The 22,815-nt window shown below is 40.6% G+C and overlaps 1 protein-coding gene and 1 long non-coding RNA gene across 8 annotated transcripts in view; one reads left to right on the forward strand and one right to left on the reverse strand.

Moving 5' to 3' along the window:
• The window catches only part of LOC145539140 (uncharacterized), a 526,738-nt gene extending 523,160 nt beyond the window's left edge, over positions 1 to 3,578 (reverse strand). For 5 of the 7 annotated variants that reach the window (XR_014077598.1, XR_014077601.1, XR_014077596.1 and 2 more), the window contains exon 1: positions 3,304 to 3,571. The gene's annotated coding sequence lies outside the window, so the exon portion shown is untranslated. Of the gene's footprint in view, positions 1 to 3,303 lie in introns of all 7 variants that reach the window. The other 2 variants (XR_014077599.1, XM_081572668.1) reach the window with 2 other exon arrangements.
• A 52-nt stretch (positions 3,579 to 3,630) lies between these two features.
• LOC145539141 (uncharacterized) lies at positions 3,631 to 18,975 on the forward strand. The gene is made up of 2 exons (XR_014077603.1): positions 3,631 to 3,887; positions 18,041 to 18,975. It is a non-coding gene; the product is annotated as an uncharacterized LOC145539141 (long non-coding RNA).
• Positions 18,976 to 22,815: the final 3,840 nt, after the last annotated feature.

Below are 22,815 nucleotides of genomic sequence, written 5' to 3' on the forward strand. Positions count from 1 at the left end.
GATTTGCATCTCTTCTGTCTGCTGCATTGGCAGGTAGGTTCTTTACCACTAGTGCCACCTGGGAAGCTCCCCCATTATCACCCATACAAAATACATTATTATTATCCTTAAAAGAAAATACTAAGCTTTTAATTCCTTTATGATAGTGTGTAACTTAAATACTAAGATATAAGTTTAAATGCTGGGTTCCCAGGTGGCTCAGTGGTAAAGAATCCGCCTGTCAAGCAGGAGATCCAGGTTTGATCCCTGGGTCAGGAAGATCCCCTGGAGAAGGAAATGGCAATCTACTCCAGGATTCTTGCCTGGGAAATCACATGGACAGAGGAGCCTGGTGGGCTACAGTCCATGGGGTCGCAGAGTCAGACATGACTTAGCTACTAAACCACCAACCACCATAAGGCTAAATGCTATTAAAACAGTTTATGCTAATGGTAGGGAAATGGCAGAAGGGAAGAAAAGATGATTATTATATACATATGACATATTCCTATCAAAGTTGAGAAAAAAATATCTCCATTATAATCCTTGTTTCTAAAACTGTGTATCTGGTCAAAGTTAGCATTTACAACTGACTTCCTCTACTACCCACTTCACGTCCCTCTGCCTTCAGCAAGCTCCTCAGTTGATTATGGCTCCTTGCCTGGAAGAATGACCCAAACCTTCATCCCTCAGGGATCTGGACCACTGGTATCCTGTATGTTTTGGGTCGTAGTTTCCCAGTGACTTTAATCAGAGGGTGTCAGAGTAGTAAGTAGCATCTCAGGGGAGGTCCTGCTTTCTAGAAATATTCCTCCTCACTCCCATTCCATTGAAGCACTCTAATTTCCTCTTATAGTCAGGATCAGTCGCCTCAGCCAAGAGGGTTAAACCCTTCTTTCCTCACTGATTTGCTGGCTGAAGAGTCCACAGTGATAAAGTGGTAGACTTAACTCCCAACTTAATGGAACCACTGCTGCATTCTCTGATGAAGGTATTCCTCCCTTGGGAACTAAAGCTTGTAGACCATTAGATCCTAAAATTGCCGGAAAGAGAAACAAAAAATATTGCTAGTGTGGAGAGCTCTGCTCAATGTGGCAGCCTGGATGGGAGGGGAGTTTGGGGAAGAATGGATACATGTATATGTATGGCTGAGTCCCTTTGCTGTCCACCTGAAACTACCACAATATTGTTAATCAGCTATACTTCAATATAAAATAAAAAGATTTAAAAAATATTGCTAATAGAGCTCTATAGTTAATATAAAAGGATTCACCACCATTTCTACCCTTTGATTCCCAGAACTGTGGCTATAGGAGAAACGATGGCATATATTAGTTAATGATGTTGAACACATAGTATATTCTAAAGAAAATTATCACATATCTGCAGGTATTGCCACTGAGCTGGCACCACAATAGAACTTTAAAAAGCCATTCCCCTATTCTACCAGGCCAGCTGCTTCCGGATAAGGAGAATGTGGTAAGAACAGTGAGTTACCTCATCATGAGACCATTGCAGAACTTCATTTGCTGTAAAATGAACCCTGAGGTCAGAATCAATCAGTGAGTTCATGGATGGTAGTGTTGGCAGAAGCATTACAGGAAAAAAATTAAATCTATATCCACTGTAAAAGTCTATTCTAATGAGAACAAATGTTACCTCTTGGTTAAACGGTTCTAAGCAACCAGTTTGCCGCCAGGTAATTAGCTAGTGCACGCAAAAAAAAGGATACCATATTGGGGGCTCAGTACTGGTCTCTGATGTTGGCAGGTGTATTCTCATTGATGTCTGAAGCCAGATGGGCATTACTGAATGGAATTCCATGTTGCAGAACCCATGTATAATATCCATTCATGTTCACCATGGTTACTTTGCTCAGCCTGCTGAGCAAGAACAGGGGTGTTTGGTTTAAGAGGTTGAATTATGTCTAGAGAACAAGTCATCTTGTCCATCAATTATTACGATTTTCCTCTGCAGAAATTACACTTTGACCATCATTCACACTCTGTGCCTATCATGAGAGGTCTATTTTCTTTGCCATGTCATGTGGCATGCAGGATCTTAGTTCTCCAATCAGGGATTAAACCCTTTCTCCCTGCAGTGGAAGCATGGAATTCGAACTACTGGACCACTAGGGAAGTGCCTATGAGAACTCTATTGAAATACTTTCTCCCTCAACCTTTGTGTCACTGATTTTCCAATCATATACCTTCTAAGTTCCTAACCCCATGCACGCATGCTAAGTCACTTCAGTCACGTCTGACTCTTTGCGACCCTATGGACTGTAGCCTTCCAGGCTTCTCTGTCCATGGGATTCTCCAGGCAAGAATACTGGAGTGGGTTGGCATGCCCTCCTCTAGGGGATCTTCCCAACCCAGGGATTGAACCCAAGTCTCCTATGTTTCCTGCATTGGTAGGCAGATTCTTGAGCACTAATGACACCTGGGAAGCCTCATCAAGCCAGATAATTAGCTTTCTGTGCAACATAGATCCATACCTCCAGCCACCTCTCTTTTAGGCAAAATGAACAAAAAATCCACAGAACTGGTTGAAGTTCTGCCAATTGGGAAGATTTTCCTCCTCTAGTGACGTTCAGGGCTGATACATAACAGCCATCACTTTTCAGTTGGTATCAGCATAACATGAAGAACTGTCTCCCTCAGTTAACTGATCATGGGAAAATTCCCATTCAATCATCAATTCAGGTTGAAAGAAAAAACAGAGGAGGAGTTTGATGTATGGCCATTTGACTGCTTGCATATGCAACTTACTTATGCCTTCAGTCCCTGAGTAAACCCAATCTCAATATATACAAATTCTGTTTGATGACGGTATGTTACTATGCTCACTAACTTGAATCTTTTCTCCTTTTGAGAAAAAACTTTCTCTAGGCCATCAAGTTACCATGTAACTTGAGCTTCCCATCATAAACTTGCTCACACACCCAGAAACACCCAGTTTATTGTGGGAAGACCAGATTCCATGGTAAATTTGTGGGCATAATCAAGATGTTTCTCAAAATGAGAACAACTATCTACAGAGGACAACACAACTTTACTCCAAAATCCTAAAGATCACTGTGCTATGATTTACCTATAGAATCCTGCTGAAGCATCACCCCGTCCATAAAGCAACCCTACTCATCACTAACACTTCAAGTGCCATCATATATCCTATATTTGCAGAAAATTCTGAGCTTGTTTTAGGGCCTTCTCAAACTCTTTCAGTACTGAGAGCTTTTCAAGTCACTTGTTAAATGAGTCAAACTAGCATAACTAAATGAAAAGCACATTACATTTAAAAGTGGCTTACTAGGCATCGTACCTCTTTCTTCATGGTAGAAGAGGCAAAATGCAGAAGTGTATCCTCAAACCTGGAAAAGGTATCTGGAGATATCCTAGACACTGGACCTCTAAGAAATTTCACGGCGGTGGTGGCAGATCACTGAATCTTGTGAGAATTATCTCCCATCCTCAGACCTGTATGTGCCTTAACGAGGTGTCTAGATTCATTATGACTCCTTAACATCTAGTCCAATCAGCATGCTCTCATCAATGAAATGGTTCAGTGTGATGCCCTGTGGAATGGAGAGGTTATCAAGGTTCCTGAAGACTAGATTATGATGTAAGGCATGAGAGCTGAAATAGCCCTGAAAAAAACAATGAAGTTGTACCGGTAACCTGTCAGCTGAAATCAAGCTGTCTTATGGTCTTTAATAACCTAGAGTCTAGAGAAATAATCATTTGCCATGTCTAACAGCTGCATACTAGGTTCAGGATATGGGATGATTGGTTTCAACAATAAAGCATACCTGGAGCAACAGCTACAATTGAAATCACCACCGATTACATTTGCAATAATCAGTGTCATTTTCCAAGCTGCATCTGTCTTCTGCACAAGCCAAATAGGTAAGTTGAACGAGAACATGGTAGAAACCACCATCTCTGCATCTTTTAAGTCTCTGATGAAGGCATGAGTCTTGCAGTGTCTCTGGGAATACGGTATTACTTTTTGTTTCACTATTTCAATAGGTGGAGCCAACTCAGGTGACCTAAATTGGGCTTTCTTGCCCCAGATCAGGGCAAGGAAGAATACATAAGAATGCTGCCAATTTCTGAGTATGCCCATGCCAGTCATGCACCCTGGAACTGAGGAATAACCACAAAGATGAGTATAGACAGCCACAAGCCCTACTGTTCATTTGATACAAGTCAAAACTCCATTGATTATCTGATCTTATTAAGCCTCAGTTCTGACTGGTGAACTCTAAGGGCATTTAGGATCTCTATGAATTCATGTCAGTTTAAAGTCAATGTCCAGAAATCCCTGAAAATCTGATTATTTACTCTTCCCCAATGCACAATCATCCTGGAAAGTGGTCACAGGCCCCTCTCAGGAAGGCTAGGAGGAATACTTAAAACATTTTTTGCTGCGTTGCAAGGTCAGTCTCAGTGAGACCCAACCTCCCCCATTAATGCAAGGGGCCTTGTGTCTATGAACCTGTGTAAGTTTGGGAATTGACTGCAGGATTATCCTTCTCTTCTCAATTTCTAAGTTCTGTCGACTCCTCAATATCATCCCAAGGGTGCTTTGTTTGCTCACTCTGCACTGTCACCATAATAAAATTCATCCACATCATGGCATCAATTATTGCTCACACTCAAATGTTCTACATTTCTATCTCTAGTTCATACCACTTCTCTGAGCTGCAGCTGCCTATGTATGTAATATGTGCTGTGCTCAGTCGTGTCCAACTCTGCAACCCCAAGGACTGTAGCCTGCCACACATCTCTATCCATTGAATTTTTCAGGTAAGAATACTGGAGTGGGCTGCCATTTCTTCCTCCAGGGTATCTTCCTGACCCAGGGATCGAACCCACGTCTACCCAGGTCTTCTGCATTGCAGGCAGATTCTTTACCACTGAGCTACTGGGGAAGCTCATTTGCAACTATAGCTCAGTTCAGTTCAGTCACTCAGTCGTGTCCAACTCTCTTGCGACCCCATGAAACATAGCACACCAGGCCTCCCGGGCCATCACCAACTCCTAGAGTTTACCCAAATCCATGTACATTGAGTTGGTGATGCCATCCAGCCATCTCATCCTCTGTCGTCCCCTTCTCCTCCTGCCTTCAATCTTTCCCAGTATCAGGGTCTTTTCCAATGAGTCAGCTCTTCACATGAGGTGGCCAAAGTATTAGAGTTTCAGCTTCAACATCAGTCCTACCAATGAACACCCAGGACTGATCTTCTTTAGGATGGACTGGTCAGATCGCCTTGCAGTCCAAGGGACTCTTTAAGAGTCTTCTCCAACACCACAGTTCAAAAGCATCAATTTTTTGGCACTCAGCTTTCTTTATAGTCCAACTCTCACATCCATACATGACCACTGGAAAAACCATAGCCTTGACTAGACAGACCTTTGTTGACAAAGTAATGTCTCTGCTTTTTAATATGCTGTCTAGGTTAGTCATAACTTTCCTTCCAAGGAGAAAGCGTCTTTCAATTTCATGGCTGCATTCACCATCTGCAGTGATTTTGGAGCCCAAAAAAATAAAGTCAGCCACTGTTTCCCCATCTATTTGCCATGAAGTGATGGGACCAGATGCCATGATCTTAGTTTTCTGAACGTAGAGCTTTAAGCCAACTTGTTTACTCTCCTCTTTTACTTTCATCAAGAGGCTTTTTAGTTCCTCTTCACTTTCTGCCATAAAGGTGGCATCATCTGCATATCTATAATCACCTGGAGAAGGCAATGGCACCCCACTCCAGTACTCTTGCCTGGAAAATCCCATGGATGGAGGAGCCTGGTAGGCTACAGTCCATGGGGTCGCTAAAAGTCGGACACAACTGAGCGACTTCACTTTCACTTTTCCCTTTCGTGCACTGGAGAAAGAAATGGCAACCCACTCCAGTATTCTTGCTGGAGAATCCTAGGGACGGCAGAGCCTGGTGAGCTGCTGTCTATGGGGTTGCACAGAGTCGGACACGACTGAAGCGACTTAGCATAGCATAGCATAATCACCTACCAAAACATGCCTCAGACTGAATAAGTGATAGTCGTTCAGTCATGTCCGACTCTTTGTGACCCCGTGGACTGTAGCCCGCCAGGCTCTTCTGTCCATGGAATTTTCCAGGCAAGAATTCTTCAATGGGTAGCCATTCCCTTCTCCAGGAGATCTTCCCAACTGAGGGACTGAACCCATGTCTCCTGAATTGCAGGCAGGTTCTTTACTGTCTGAGACACCAGCGAAGCCCAACAAGTTTGATTCCAAATGCAACTCTATTCCAGTTCTCCACAATATAGCCAAAGACACCACTATCTGTCCATCTGAGAGCATCCCAATCCTAAGAGTCATCTTCAGCACCTACCCCCACCTCACTCAATCCATCATTGATTCCCAGGGATTTGATCTCCCAACTATTTCTCACATCCACCAATTCTCTCTATTTCTACCACCACCAACCTAGTCAAACCCTCTACTATTGCTAAATTCCTATTTGTTCTCTTCACATCCATTGTCGGTTTTCCTCTAATTTTTCTCTACATTGCAGTTAGAGTCCAAGAAATTATAAACTCACAAAGAGCAATGTGTTTCCATATAATTCATATACCTAGCATAGTATCCTATGCAATTATTAAACAGGTATTTACTGCTTCTGCTGCTGTTCTACAGCCAATGCTTTTTATGGAGAAGAAATTCCAAATGGACACAACAATACCTTATCCAAAGAAACTTGAAGAAATAATAAACAATAGTTTGATTGTAGAAATACACAATATCCACTTTAAGCTTCTTCCTGCAAAAAGCCTTCATTTACAGACCTTATAAAGGCTTCCCTGGTGGCTCAGATGGTAAAGAATCTGCCTGACATGCAGGAGACCCAGGTTCAGTTCCTGGGTCAGGAAGATCCCCTGGAGAAGGAAAAGGCTACCCACTCCAGTATTCTTGGCTGGCAAATTCCATGGACTGAGGAGCCTGGTGGGCTACAGCCCATGGGATTGCAGAGTTGGACATGAATGAATGACTAACACACACACACACACACACATACACACACACACACACACACGCAGACCTCATAATATCAGTGAGCTTCACAGACATGTCTTTGTCTCTGAGTTTTATCTGATCCTAAGGTTCATAAAGGATGAGTTGTTTTAGATTTCAGAAGACAGTCAAATGCCTGAGGAGGTCTGAAATATTGTATTGATTTTAAAAAATGTCTATTAACTTACATATATTTTATTGCTATTTTTTAGATTTCTTATCAACCAGTACTGACCTATATTCCTTGAATCTGAAATATGCTTATCAGCTTACTGAGTTAAATTAGTTTCTGGACAAAATTTTGTCATATAATCTTGTGTAACCAGAGATGAGCCTAGGAAACATAGTCTAATTGTGTGTCCAGGAGGAAAGTAAAAGTGAAGAAAACATAACATTCTCACTAGTACAGTATCAAGAGAATTTTACTCTACTTTTTTTTAAAGACTTTAAATCAATTCCCCATTTGATTTTTTCAGTTACCATCATTTTACCTTTTTACAAACATTTCCACTTATGTTGTAGATGCCCATGATCTTCACTCCAGCCACATCCTCCTTTTAAAGAACCTGCCCAAAGCCACTTCCCAAGTGGCGCTTGTGGTAAAGAACCCACCTGACAATTCAGGAGATGCAAGAGACAGGGGTTTGATCCCTGGGTCAGGAAGATCCCCTGGAGGAGAGTGTGGCAATCCACTTCAGTATTCTTGCCTGGAAAATTCCATGGACAGGGGAGCCTGGCAGACTACAGTCCATAGTGTCACGCAGAGTCGGACACAACTGAAGTGACTAAGCATACACACACACACACACACACACACACACACACAGGCTACATACATGTGCTCACTATCTGGCAACAGAAGTTACAACAATGATGTATTCATTTCCCAGGACTTCTGAAACAAAGAAAGTTATTGTCTCATAACTCTAGAGGCTTGAAGTCTGAAGTCATGGAGTAGGAATGGCTGTGTGCCCTCTAAAACCCGCAAGGAAGAATCTCCCTTGCATCCACCTAGCTTCTGACGGTTTCTGGCAAATCTTGATGTTCCTTGTCTTGCAACTAAACCACCTCAGTCTCTGTCTCCATCTCACATGGTGTTGTCCCCTCAAATGTCTGTGTCTTTTCTCTTCTTATAAGGACCAAAATCTTACTGGATTAAGGTACCAGCCTACCACAGTGTGACTTCATTTTAGCCAGCCACATCTGCCAACAGTCCTATATCCAAATAAGGTCACCTTCTGAGGTACTAGGACCTCACCCTATCATTTGGTTGGACACAATTCACTCCGTAACAAATGGGCAAACACCTGACAAACCAGGCTGCCTCGGCATGGCTTTCCCCAAAAGCAGAGCCTGTGATAAGACTTGTGAGTAGGCTGGCTTAGCCTTTAGAGGGGGTGGTTTTCCAATGAGCAAGAGTGAGGGGTGGGAAGTGTGAGATGGGAGGAGGAAGAGCCAATATCAGGGTATGTTATTGAGGCTGAAGCTGAGGACATAAGGGGTTCAATTCTGCTTGCACTTTCAGAAAAGTCTCAGAACACCCCCTAAATCACATATAGAAGGATGGAAAGCAGGAGCACTTAGGCAGCAGTTCTCACTCCTCACTGTTTGAGAGTCTTAACTTACAGGGATGTGCACTGGACAAAGTCAGCTCCCAGGGGCATCATAGCATCAAGGACCTTTCCAGGTCAGAAAGCAAAGATGTGTAACTGTCAACCTGAACTCAGTGAAAAACTGCCCAGAATGTTCTGCTCCAGCCACAGATAAGTCAGAGCTGTGGCTGAGTGGACAAAAACCAAGTCACCAGATTCTCTCTTCTAGGGACATGGAATTGTGATTCAGGATCTATCATCAGTTGCATGCTAAGCCACTTCAGTCATAGGCTACCCCCTCCAGTATTCTTGGGCTTCCCTTGTGGCTCAGCTGGTAAAGAATCCGCCTGCAATGCAATCGAACCTGGGTTAAATCCCTGGGTTGGGAAGATTCCCCTGGAGAAGGGAAATGCTACCCACTCCAGTATTCTGGCCTAGAGAATTCCATGGACTATATAGTCCATGGGGTCGCAAAGAGTCAGACACAACTGAGCGACTTTCACTTTTACTTTCAAGTCACTTCCATCATGTCTGACTCTGTGTGACCCTTTGGACTGTAGCCTGCCAGGCTCCTCTGTCCATGGGATTTTCCAGGCAAGAATACTATAGTGGGTTGCCATGCCCTCCTCCAGGGTCTTTGGACTCAAGGATGAAACCTGCTTGTCTTATGTCTCCTGCACTGGCCACCTGGGAAGCCCATAATTAGTTGGTTGGTGGCATTTGAACAGGCAGCTGTTGTAAGTGTCTGTAAGGTCTATTTTAGAAAATATTTTAGAAAAACAATTTCATCCTAAAGAAGCATAGCAGACACACAGCAATATGAATATGAGTAAAGCAGAATTAAGCAGCCATACAGAAGATGCAAAGAGCAGAGAGCATGTTTTCCCTGATGAATGAGAGCTAAATGAGGAGTCTGCTTGGCTGCCTGACTGTTTACCTAAGTTTCCATAAAACCCACTGACCCACATCACTTGGTGTCCACAGGACAACTCTATATCCTCCCAATAAATGCCTTTTATTTAATTTGTAGCCCAGATATATCATATAAAGCCTCCTGGCCACTCAAGATCTGGATAAACTTGGCTCCATCTCTATATATGTGGAGATGTAAACACCTATTCCAACATTTCTATGAATATTCAGATTATTACCAATATCATATGAATACTTTGCTGGCAAAGGTCTGTATAGTCAAAGCCATTGTTTTTCCAGTAGTCACATATGGATGTGAGAGTTGGACCATAAAGAAGGCTGAGAGCCAAAGAATTGATGCTTTTGACCTATGGTGTTGGAGGAGACTCTTGAGAGTCCCTTGGACTGCAAGGAGACCAAACCAGTCAATTCTAAAAGAAATCAGCCCTGAATATTCATTGGAAGGACTGAAGCTGAAGCTGAAACCCCAATACTTTTGGCCACCTGATGTGAAGAACTGACTCACTGGAAAAGACTCTGATGCTGAGAAAGATTGAGGGCAGGAGGAGAAGGGGGTGACAGAGGATGAGATGGTTGGATGGCTTCACTGACTCGATGGACACTAGTTTGAGCATGCTCTGGGAGATAATGGGGACAGGGAAGCCTGGCATGCTGCAGTCCATGGGGTTGCAAAGAGTCGGACACAACTTAGTGACTGAACAACAACAATGAATATAATTCATCCTGTGAATAAATTATAGATGAATAAACAAAGCACTATGAATATAAGGAAAGAGCTGGAGTGTACATCTGTTGCCCATCTGATTGTAGCTGAGGAAATGCATGCCCATTACTGTTAGATTTTACAAGATGGGAAGATATCTGGATCTTGATTAAAACCGCCCCAATTTTGAACGATGTCATGTAGTCGAAATGTATTAAGGCATTCTACAAACTAATAACATTTGTGTACCAGATCTGGTTTTGTGGGTCCAGCTTCAACCTCTGTCATATTCCTGAAACCATCTCCGACACCTCCAGGCTCCTATGCTTTCTTCAGAATCCTCTGACCTGGCCATGTGGTCCCTCATGTGAAATGTAGCCCTTTGATTGATCTCCACAACACAAAGCACTCTCAATCAGAATCTCTCACAAAAGAACAAATATTGTATGATTCTGCTTAAATCAGTAGCTCGATAATCAAAATCATACAGACAGAAAGTAGAATGATGGTTGCTAAGGGCTGGGGAGAGGGGAGAATGAGAATTTAGTGTTATCAATAAATGAGTGCAGACTTTCAGTTTGGAATGATCAATAAATTCTGAAGATGAATCATGGTGATGGTTGCACAAGACAATGCACGTAATGTCGCTCTACACTTTAAAATGGTTAAATGATAAATTTTGCCTGATGTACATTTTACCAACTTTTTTAAATTAAAATTTCTTAAATTTGTGAGCTTAGTGGACTTTACTGAATATTTTTGGAGGTTGCCAGGAAGATTCATATTCAGTTCAGTTCAGTCGCTCAGTCGTGTCCGACTCTTTGCAACACCATGAATTGCAGCATGCCAGGCCTCTCTGTCCATCACCAACTTCCGGAGTCTACACTAACCCATGTCCATTGAGTCAGTGATGCCAACCAACCATCTCATCCTCTGTTGTCCCCTTCTCCTCCTGCCCCCAATGCTACCCAGCATTAGGGTCTTTTCCAATGAGTCAACTCTTCGCATGAGGTGGCCAAAGTATTGGAGTTTCAGCTTCAACATCAGTCCTTCCAATGAACACCCAGGACTGATCTTCTTTAGGATGGATTGATTGGATCTCCTTGCAGTCCAAGGGACTCTCAAGAGTCTTCTCCAACACCACAGTTCAAAAGCATCAGTTCTGTGGCACTCAGCTTTCTTCACCGTTCAACTCTCACATCCATACATGACTACTGGAAAAACCATATCCTTGACTAGACGGACTTTTGTTGGCAAAATAATGTCTCTGCTTTTCAATATGCTACCTAGGTTGGCCATAACCTTCCTTCCAAGGAGTAAATGTCTTTTAATTTCATGGCTGCAATCACCATCAGCGGTGATTTTGGAGCCCAAAAAATAAAGTCTGACACTGTTGCCACTGTTTCCCCATCTATTTGCCATGAAGTGATGGGACCAGATGCCATGATCTTAGGTTTCTGAATGTTGAATTTGAAGCCAACTTTTTCACTCTCCTCTTTCACTTTCATCATGAGGTTTAGTTCTTCTTCACTTTCTGCCATAAGGGTGGTGTTATCTGCATATCTGAGGTTATTGATATTTCTCCCGGCAATCTTGATTCCAGCTTGTGTTTCTTCCAGCCCAGAATTTCTCATGATGTACTCTGCATATAAGTTAAATAAGCAGGGTGACAATATACAGCCTTGAGGTACTCCTTTTCCTATTCGGAACCAGTCTGTTGTTCCATGTCCAGTTCTAACTGTTGCTTCCTGACCTGCATACAGGTTTCTCAAGGGATTTTGGGAGGTTGCCAGGAGGATTCACATTACGCTAATGCAATCTTCAACCTTCTTCTCTCTTCTCTTCCTCCTTCTGTCCCTCACACCTTCTCCTCCCACTGCCCCGAGCACACCAAGTTTCACCTCCTCTATTAGAAGGCTCATTATTTTTCTAAACAAAGACACTTCTATTATTATTTGAAAAATAAAATCTCCTCCTTATTAAACATTAAGTTAGAAAAACTGAATTTCTGGTTTTTCAGGACAAAAAATTATCTCTGACTAATCCCTCATGATTATACAGTGGAAGTGAGAAATAGATTTAAGGGACTAAATCTGATAGACAGAGGGCCTGATGAACTATGGACAGGGAGGTTCGTGACATTGTACAGGAGACAGGGATCAAGACCATCCCCATGGAAAAGAAATGCAAAAAAGCAAAATGGCTGTCTGAGGAGGCCTTACAAATAGCTGTGAAAATAAGAGAGCAAAAAGCAAAGGAGAAAAGGAAAGATATTCCCATCTGAATGCAGAGTTCCAAAGAACAGCAAGGAGAGATAAGAAAGACTTCCTCAGCGATCAATGCAAAGAAATACAGGAAAACAATAGAATGAGAAAGACTAGAGATCTCTTCAAGCAAATTAGAGATAGCAAGGGAGCATTTCATGCAAAGATGGGCTCGATAAAGGACAGAAATGGTAGGACCTAACAGAAGCAGAAGATATTAAGAAGAGGTGGCAAGAATACACAGAAGAACTGTACAAAAAAGATCTTCCTGATCCAGATAATAACGAAGGTGTGATCACTCACCTAGAGCCAGACATCCTGGAATGTGAAGTCAAGTGGGCCTTAAGAAGCATCACTACGAACAAAGCTAGTAGAGGTGATGGAATTCCAGTTGAGCTATTTCAAATCCTGAAAGATGATGCTGTTAAAATACTGCACTCAATATGCCAGCAAATTTGGAAACTCAGCAGTGGCCACAGGACTGGAAAAGGTCAGTTTTCATTCCAATCCCAAAGAAAGGCAATGCCAAAGAATGCTCAAACTACCGCACAATTGCACTCATCTCACATGCTAGTAAAGTAAAGCTCAAAATTCTCCAAGCCAGGCTTCAGCAATACGTGAACCGTGAACTTCCAGATGTTCAAGCTGGTTTTAGAAAAGGCAGAGGAACCAGAGATCAAATTGCCAACATCCGCTGGATCATCGAAAAAGCAAGAGAGTTCCAGAAAAACATCTATTTCTGCTTTATTGACTATGCCAAAGCCTTTGACTGTGTGGATCACAATACACTGTGGAAAATTCTGAAAGAGATGGGAATACCAGACCATCTTACCTGTCTCTTGAGAAACCTGTATGCAGGTCAGGAAGCAACAGTTAGAACTGGACATGGAACAACATACTGGTTCCGAATAGGAAAAGGAGTACGTCAAGGCTGTATATTGTCACCCTGCTTATTTAACTTATATGCAGAGTACATCAGAAGAAATGCTGGGCTGGAAGAAGCACAAGCTGGAATCAAGATTGCCGGGAGAAGTACCAATAACCTCAGATATGGAGATGACACCACCCTTATGGCAGAAAGTGAAGAGAGACTAAAAAGCCTCTTGATGAAAGTGAAAGAGGAGAGTGAAAAAGTTGGCTTAAAGCTCAACGTTCAGAAAACTAAGATCATGGCATCTGGTCCCATCACTTCATGGGAAATGGATGGAGAAACAGTGGGAACAGTGTCAGACTTTATTTTGGGCTCCAAAATCACTGCTGATGGTGATTGCAGTCATGAAATTAAAAGACACTTACTCCTTGGAAGGAAAGTTATGACCAACCTAGATTGCATATTAAAAAGCAGAGACATTACTTGGCCAACAAAGGTCCGTCTCGTTAAGGCTATGGTTTTTCCAGTAGTCATGTATGGATGTGAGAGTTGAACGGTGAAGAAAGCTGAGCACCGAAGAATTGATGCTTTTGAACTGTGGTGTTGGAGAAGACTCTTGAGAGTCCTTTGGACTGCAAGGAGATCCAATCAGTCCATCGTAAAGGGGATCAGTCCTGGGTGTTCATTGGAAAGACTGATGTTGAAGCTGAAACTCCAATACTTTGGCCACCTCATGTGAAGAGTTGACTCATTGGAAAAGACCCTGATGCTGGGTAGGATTGGGGGCAGGAGGAGAAGGGGACGACAGAGGATGAGATGGCTGCATGGCATCACCGACTCAATGGACATGGGTTTGGGTGGACTCCGGGAGTTGGTGACGGACAGGGAGGCCTGGCGTGCTGCGGTTCATGGGGTTGCAAAGAGTCGGACACAACTCAGTGACCGAACTGATCTGAAAGTATGTATTTATGTATTTTCTAGAAAGAGTGTAATGATCATTTGTAATATAACCTGTAATCTACACCTGCGTGATATGATCCTAAGAAAGCTGTAGCATGGTGGATTGGTCATATCACACATTCATATTTCCATACTTCTGAACTACGTAACAGCAGAGAGAGAGAAGATGAGGTGTTGGAGAGATATTAAAATAGAACCTTCATCTTCTGGCCTCTAAATCAGCAGCATATTAGAAAGTCATGCCTGGATATCTGAAAACAGCAGAAAGGAGAGCTGCCGCCTCTCTAATTTAATACCAAACTCCCAGGAGTAGTTTACTGTCAGAGTTTCATCATGTATTATGGAGACAAGTATTGGCAGGCTTCCATAAGATCCATATAAGCTTTTATCTCTTCCCTCGATCGGGTCATGTGACAGATAGCTGGATCCTTGCATAGGCTTTTACATCCTTTTAGTAATACACTTGGTGATTGAGTTGAGTCCCATAAATCTAGGCCAGAGTTACGACCCCACTGAGGTTTTATCCTGTTGATCCCCATCCACCCACCACACGTGTGCATTAACATTTCATAAAAGCGTCACTTACAGGTCTCCTAAAAGCTTTCTCATTTATAGACTAGAGTCTTCAAAGACCTTTTCTTTCTCGATAACTGAAAATAGTTGTTATACCTTAATAATAATTCAAAAGCAGAAGATGACTAACTTCCATTCTGCACTAAAATTCTACACTATGTTATTCAGGCAGCAACAATGTACCAAAGTTATTAACAGGTGAACCTGACTTATTCTTAGTTCTTATCTAATCCCATAGAATCACAAAATACCAGTTATATTGATATTTGAAGATTAGTTAAAAATTAGTTAATCCAAGACTTAACAAATTGCTCAGCCATAGAGAAAATCTGGTTTGCAGAAACGTGTGGTTTAGCACACACCATCTTTTAAACCTTTGGAATTATTTGCCCCATTTTAAAATGTGAAGATTGCCCATCAGCATTTACAGATCTGGCTATACCAGGCTGGTATCCCCATGTGGTAACGATGGGCTGAAGCCTGGAAGCCACAAGGTCTATGGACAAGACACTTGCCCACCATTTCATCAGAGTCCTTACCAAGCCAGGCTGCCTCTCACCACAGGCTTTATTCATCTAGGTATCCTGCCTGGACTTTGTAAACATTTGAAATGTTGACCTGTGTCATCTTAGAAATTAGAAAATAAGAGATTGAAAGTGCTGAAATGACTCCTTTAAGAGTGAATAGACAGGGACTTCCCTGGTGGTCCAGTGATTAAGAATCCTCCTTGCAGTACAGGACACAAGTTTGATCCCTAGTTGGGAAACCAAAGATCCCACATTCGGCAGAGCTCTAAGCCCACATGAGAGTCCATGTGCCACAACGAAAGATCCCACACGATGCAATGACGATCCTGTCTGTTGCAACTAACATCCAATGCAGCCAAATAAATAATAATTAAAAAAAAAAAAGAGTGAATAGACAGAAAGGTATCTGATGCAAAATCTCGTGTTTACACAAGTTTTTTGTGGTTCCTAGAACTTACTCTTCATGAAATATTACACTGTTATAGAGGACACAGATTGAGGAAACTTGTGTTACATTATAGTAATTCTTCTTCTAAAGTTTCTTTAAGTTTTTTAATATGCTGTTGTCTCTATTGCTAATGCAAACTTCAATGTAAACAACAAATGATTAAAAACTAATTAGTTCTGAATATCTAAATGTAGTCCAACCATCTTACAGATTTTATGAGTTTTGTTCTGTGACAACCCTGATTTAGAATTTATTTTTAATCTAAGAAACTTAACACCAAAAAAGAAAACATTAATGGTCAGATGAATGTACCTTTTTTGCTATGTTGAACCATTTCAAATAATGGCTATGCTTTTATAATGTGAAATGTGTTTCTGTTTGTCCCTTTGTGTTGAAAACACAAGTTTACCACCTAGACAATGAAATGGTAAGAGAAAAAAGTAAATGCTGAGGGTCCTAGCCTTGAGCTACACCAAAAATTCTCCATTTTCCCCCCTAGAGATCTTTCTGCCCTCTCTCTCTGCCTCCTGAAGCTGAACTATATTAAGATTCCATGTCTTCTGTCTGCTAGTTGGCTTCCACCAACAGAAAGCTGTCGCAGCAGAGTTTAAGGAGGCAGAAGAATGGAACTAGTGTATTTATTCCTCAAATCGCTCCTTGCAAGGTCACCTTAAGTTGGTTGTATCCTCCATCCAGAGGTCAATACCCTATTCATAATGATGCCCTGCACAACTTTTTCCTTCCAAATCATAGAAACCCTGCCCTCTCATTTCCTTAGACCTAGAGGGTGATGGCATCTTAGCTGCTACTGAGCTCCAGGTCAAAACACACCATTCCTCTGGTTTGTTTTACTGCAGCTTTGTAAATAGTCACTTTGTAAAAAAACTCTCCTTAAATTTCTTATTTTAAATGTACTGTTCAAATTAAGATCCAGACTGATAACAAGAGCCACACTTTATTTGTGTAATATTTTTAAAATTAAGTAAACAATGTGAAATACTAGATGAATGTAAATAGCATGCACAATTACCAGAAGAAGCCAAAAGGAACTTCAGCTTGAAGCAATTAATCAAAAGATTTTTCTAAACAAACACAGTTTCCTCTCTGAGATGAATTACAGTTAAGATCTGTTAATATAATTCTTTCACCTCCACAAAACATAGTTTTGCTATTTCATTGTCTCTTTTAAAATTTTTTCCACTTCATTAAATAATAGATGCATTATTCCATCCTTTTTCATCCACCAGCCCATTTTTAAGAAGTAGCTACTCTACTTCTATATCATTTTTTGCTTGATTTTTTCTTCTGTATCTTTTAATAATATGCTTCTCATTCCACTTCCTCATTTATAAATTTTAGATATAACCTAATTTACTATAAACGAGGAATGAGCTGATTCACCACCAACCCCCTTCCAACCAGTTTTCATATTTCTATTTTGCATTCCTCATGTAGTTACTTTGTATCCTTGGTAAAAGGGCTTCCCCAGTGGTTCAGTGGTAAAGAATTCGCCTGTAACTTAGGCGATGTGGGTTCAATCCCTTGGTCAGGAAGATCTCCTGGAAGAAGGCATGGCAACCCATTCCAGCTTTCTTGCTGGGAGAATCCCATGGACAGAGGAGCCTGGTGAGCTGCAATCCATGGGGTCGCAAAGAATCGGACACGACTGAAGCAACTGAGCACGCACACATATTATCCTTAGTAAAATACTAATATCTTTACTTTTTATTTCTATAGCTGTGGGTAGTATGTTACACAGCAGAAAATCAAATGCATACTATGGCCAAATATCAATGCAAACCCAAATGTGCTGCATCCGTAATTTTTATTCCCCCTTTTTAAGATGATATTAATGACCATAGTCTTCATCACAGTTTCACTCTGTTCTTTTCTCCTGCAATTTCTAGCATCTGTGCAATAGCTTTCGCAATGTCAAGCTCAGTAGTAACTATATATGATTAATTTTCAATGCTTTACCTGTAGGTTGATGTAAACGATGAAAGTTAATAAGAGTGTTAAGAATGTGAATACACTTTTCTGCTGATCCAAGCAGTACACATTGGTTATTTGGTACATTTTTAGCAGCTTTTGTCATCAGTTTTCTAACTGTAATGATTTTTTTTCCTTGTCTTTATTTCAGCACCAGCAATAGAGAATAATAATAGGTGTTCTATGGACTCCCCCTTTCTCCTGAGGCCTCAGTGAGGACTGGCTGAACTACAGGCCTGCTGAATAACTACAGTTCAGACGTTCCCCTTCACTGTTCTTCTACAGACAAGTTGGCTCCACTATTTCAAGGATGCCAAGATTTTTTCTGCCTTCATTTTCTTCCTCTTTTGGATATAATCCAAGCTTAAATAACCTCCCTTTCAAGGGTGCAGGAAATATGACTCTCAAGATATTATTTATTAGAACTTCAAAGTGCTTTGTTCACTGTCTTCCAACACTCAACATTGTTGATGGAAAATGTGATCCCAGACTTATCATTTTCTGCAGGTCACATTTTTTTTTTTCTCAAGAAAAAATATAGAGTCTTCTCTTTACCCTCAGTAATTTGAGTTTTCACAATCATATGTCTAGGGATATCTTTATTCACTGTACTGAGAACTTAGCATTGTCTTGAATTATTTTCAGCCCTGAGAAATCACCATGCATTTTTTATTTGGCAATGTTCTCCATTCCATTTTCTTTGTCCTTTCCCTCTGGAACTCCAGGTCTCAGATTTTTTTTTTTTTTTTGTCTCTTAAATTATGCATCATTCTTAGCTTTGTTCTACTTTCTGTTTAATTTCTTATCTTTATCCCACAAAATTTCTGTTAAATTTTTCTAGCAATATTTTGGAAGCCTCGGGGTCAGTGCCTTGGAACAATTCTCTCGGCAGTGATGTCACGGAGGATACCAAGGACACTGGCAAGGCAAGGGCAACAGAACACCAACGTAGACTGAAAGAGAAGGAGGAGCTGTAGTGGAAAAATGAAAATATCCCACAGAGCTCCAAAAGAATCATGCAAATATGTGGATAAGGAACGAAGTCAGATTTAATGGGCACTTATTAAATTATCTGCCCAACACTGATATGTTGGATTTCTTTTTAATATTCCTGCTTCCCTGCACATGTACACCCACACATACCAATATGACTATGGCCACAGAAAACTTCCATGTCTTGGAGCTTGGTCTCAAAACTGTTTGTCCTCCCGTCGTTGGTTCAAGGTGGATATCTGAGTCAAGACGAATTCGTCAGTCCCTTGTTCAAGGATTTTTTAAACAAACCTTTTATTTGAGAATAGTTTTAGATTTACAGAAAAGTTGTGACGGTTGTATATCCCACACTCTCTTTCCCCTATTGTTAACATCTTACATAGTATTGTACATTTTTTTAAATTTTTTAATTAATTTATTTATTTTACTTGGAGGATAATTACTTTACAATATTGTGATGATGTTTGCCATACATAGACATGAGTTGAAGTACAACATACTTTCAGATATCCTGGGATGAGACTCCATTGTTCTGTCTGTTGATATCATTTTTTTCTCTTATTTTAATTTTTCAATTGAAGAATAATTGCTTTACAGAATTTTGTGTTTTTTTCCCATACATCAACAAGAATCAGCCATAGGTACACCCATGTCCCCTTCCTTCCAGACCTCCCTCCCATCTCCCTCCCCATCCCACCCTTCAGCCTGTCGCAGAGCCCCTGTTTGAGTTCCCTGAATCATACAGAAAATTCCCATTGGCTATCTATTTTACATATGGTCTTGTAAATTTCTATGTTACTCTCTCCATACATCTCCCCTTCTCCCTCCTCTCTTTCCACCATGTCCATAGGTCTCTATGTCTGTTTCTCCATGGCTGGCCTGAAAATAAATTTATCAGTGCCATCTCTTTAGAATCCATACATATGTATCAGTATATTATATTTCTCTTTCTGACTTACTGCACTCTGCATAATAGGATCTAGTTTTGTCCACCTTATCAGAATAGATTCAAACGGGTTCTTTTTTATAGCTGAGTAGTATTCCATTGTATATATGTACCACAGATTCTTTATCCATTCATCTATCAATGGACATCTAGGTTGCTTCCATGTTCTAGCTATTGTAAATACTGTGGCAATGAACATTGGGGTACATGTGTCTTTTTCAGTTTTTATTTCCTCATGGTACATGCCTAGGAATGGGATTGCTGGGTCATAATGAATCAATACCATTCACCAATGCAACAAAAAGAATTAAATATCTAGGAATAAACCTACCTAAGGAGACAAAAGACCTGTATATGGAAAACTATAAGACATTGATGAAAGATATCAAAAATGACATAAACAGATGGAGAAATATTCCATGTTCCTGGCTAGGAAGAATCAATGTTGCGAAAATGACTATACTACCAAATGCAATCTACAGATTCAATGCAATCCCTATCAAATTACCAATGGCATTTTTCACAGAACTAGAACAAAAAATTTCACAATTCATATGGAAACACAAAAGACCCCGAATAGCCAAAGCAGTCTTGAGAAAGAAGAATGGAACTGGAGGAATCAATCCTGACTTCAGACTATACTACAAAGCTACAGTCATCAAGACAGTATGGTACTGCCACAAAAACAGAAACATAGACCAATGGAACCAGATAGCCCATAGATAAAACCACATACCTATAGGTACCTTATTTTTGACAAAGGAGGCAAGAATATACAATGGGGCAAAGACAGCTTCTTCAATAAGTATTATACATTTTTTGCAACTGATGAATCCTTATTGATACATAATATTAAGACTTGCCTTATATTTTATGACCTTGAGAGTTTTAAGATCAGATATTATGTAAAATGTCCTTCTAATGAAATTTATCTGGTATTTTTCTAATGATTAAACTGGAGTTACTGGTTTTGAGAAGAAAGACTACTGAGGTAAATTGTCTTTCTTATTACAAATATCAAGGGTATTTACAATCTATATAACTTATCACCGTTGTCAGTCAGCTGGCTGATGTAGTACAGTATTTGTCAGTTTTCCCCACTCTAAAGTTACCCTTTCCTTCCTTTCCATACTGTAATATTTGGGAGGAAGTCACTGTGTGAAACCCATACTTAAGTAGAAAGCTATGTTCCAACTACTCACGGACACAGTATCAACATAAATTATTCAGATTTTTCTACAGCACAAGGGATTTATCACTTTTACCTTATTTACTTAATCATTATTTTACATTAGCGTGAGTTCATCAATATTTTATACTTTGAGTTTTAATTCAATATTACTTTTTTGGTTGCTTGAATTTTTCTAGTTTTGGCCATTGACAGCTCTTGCCTCAAGGATTTTTGACCTGACAATAATAGATTTTTTGGCAATTGAGCATATTTTATGTAAATCTCAAAATTTGTTGGAAGCCAAACTTTTTCTGTCAGCGTAAAAAAGTGACAGAATCAAGTATGCAGAGAGAAAGGAAAGAATTAAGCAAATGTAGCCTAAAATATCAGAAAAGACCCCAAAACAGATAATTATTTCCCTCACTTCTTTTGTTAGACCTACATCCTGAGACCCTGGTTTCCCAGCCTGAGATTTTGTGTGTCTCCAGTTTCCAAAAAGTCATCTTTTTTTTTTTTTTTAAGATCTATTTCTTTAATCTAAAGAGTTAAAACAGCTATGGGAAGTTACTGTATTATTCAAGTGAGGGCACAGGTGAAGAAATTTTGAGAAATGGCTATTAGTGTGATCCTACTGATAACTAAAGATCCAGGGTTCAGTTGCATCTCCCTCAGTTCCCATCCCATCCACAGTCTGTCCCAGAGGCCTCTGATGATGATTATTACCAACACATTGAGCTCTGCCCACCCTCATAATCAATGAGGTCCAGAACGGGTGGTACTTCAGCAATCCTTTGCTTCTAAATTGAATTTACAGCTCCTGGGGTCTAAATAAGTCCTTGCTGGAAACTTCCAAGCTGACACTGAAGACCAGCACAGCCAAAGGACTCACAGCCTGGGTCCCTCTCTCCCGGATCCCTCAGGAACATTGATGCTGATGGAATCTGTCTGATGTGATTTGAGACTGCATCTCTTCAGTCTCCATCTCCTGGCCTGCCAACCTCTCCTCTGCTCTGATCAGTTTTACTGGAAATATTTCTACTATCCCCACTTTATCTCCTCCCACTCCATTCAATTTTTTTCCTGTAAAATATTTTGCCTCATTCTCTTCAATCCTTGGTGGAAAATCCCAAAATATCACATTGGTATTTGGTGTTTGCCAAATTTTATACTCTATAATGACAGGATAAGTTTTGAAAAGACATTTTATTCTATTTCAAGAATGAATTTTCAAGGTAGATATTACTCCTGTCTTACGAACTGGGAACCATCATTCAGAGAGATTTGTTGAATTATCTGACACAATATATGGTGAAGCTTGCATTCAACCAAGGTCTCCAGATTCCAAGGACAGTGCTCATTTACAATACCATCCTGCATGCATTAACACATTACTGTATTAAGATGGGGCTTCCCAGGTGGCTCAGTGGTAAAGAATACTCCTGCCAATGCAGGACGTACAGGAGACGCAGGTTCAGTTCCTGGATGGGGAAGATCCCCTGGAGAAGGAAATGGGAACCCACTCCAGTATTCTTGCCTGGAAAATTCCATGGACAGAGGAGCCGGTGGGCTACAGTCTATGGCGTCACAAAGAGTATGAACACAACTAAGCAACTGAGCATGAGTTAGATGAAATCTTATTCTTTGATTGAAAGGAAATTATAGTGACTTTATGTATCCTTCTTTGCATAGCCAAGAAAACCATCAGATCTGCAGATATAACTACATAGCATCCATCCAGATCATCATTTTACAGAAACATTAAGAGTAAATTCTTCCTGTCACAAATAAATATGTTGTAGTAGGTATAAAAAAATTA

This window comes from Giraffa tippelskirchi, chromosome 2, assembly GCF_054371585.1.
Source record: "Giraffa tippelskirchi isolate mGirTip1 chromosome 2, T2T-mGirTip1v1.2.pri, whole genome shotgun sequence".
Classification (NCBI taxonomy): Eukaryota; Metazoa; Chordata; class Mammalia; order Artiodactyla; family Giraffidae; genus Giraffa; species Giraffa tippelskirchi.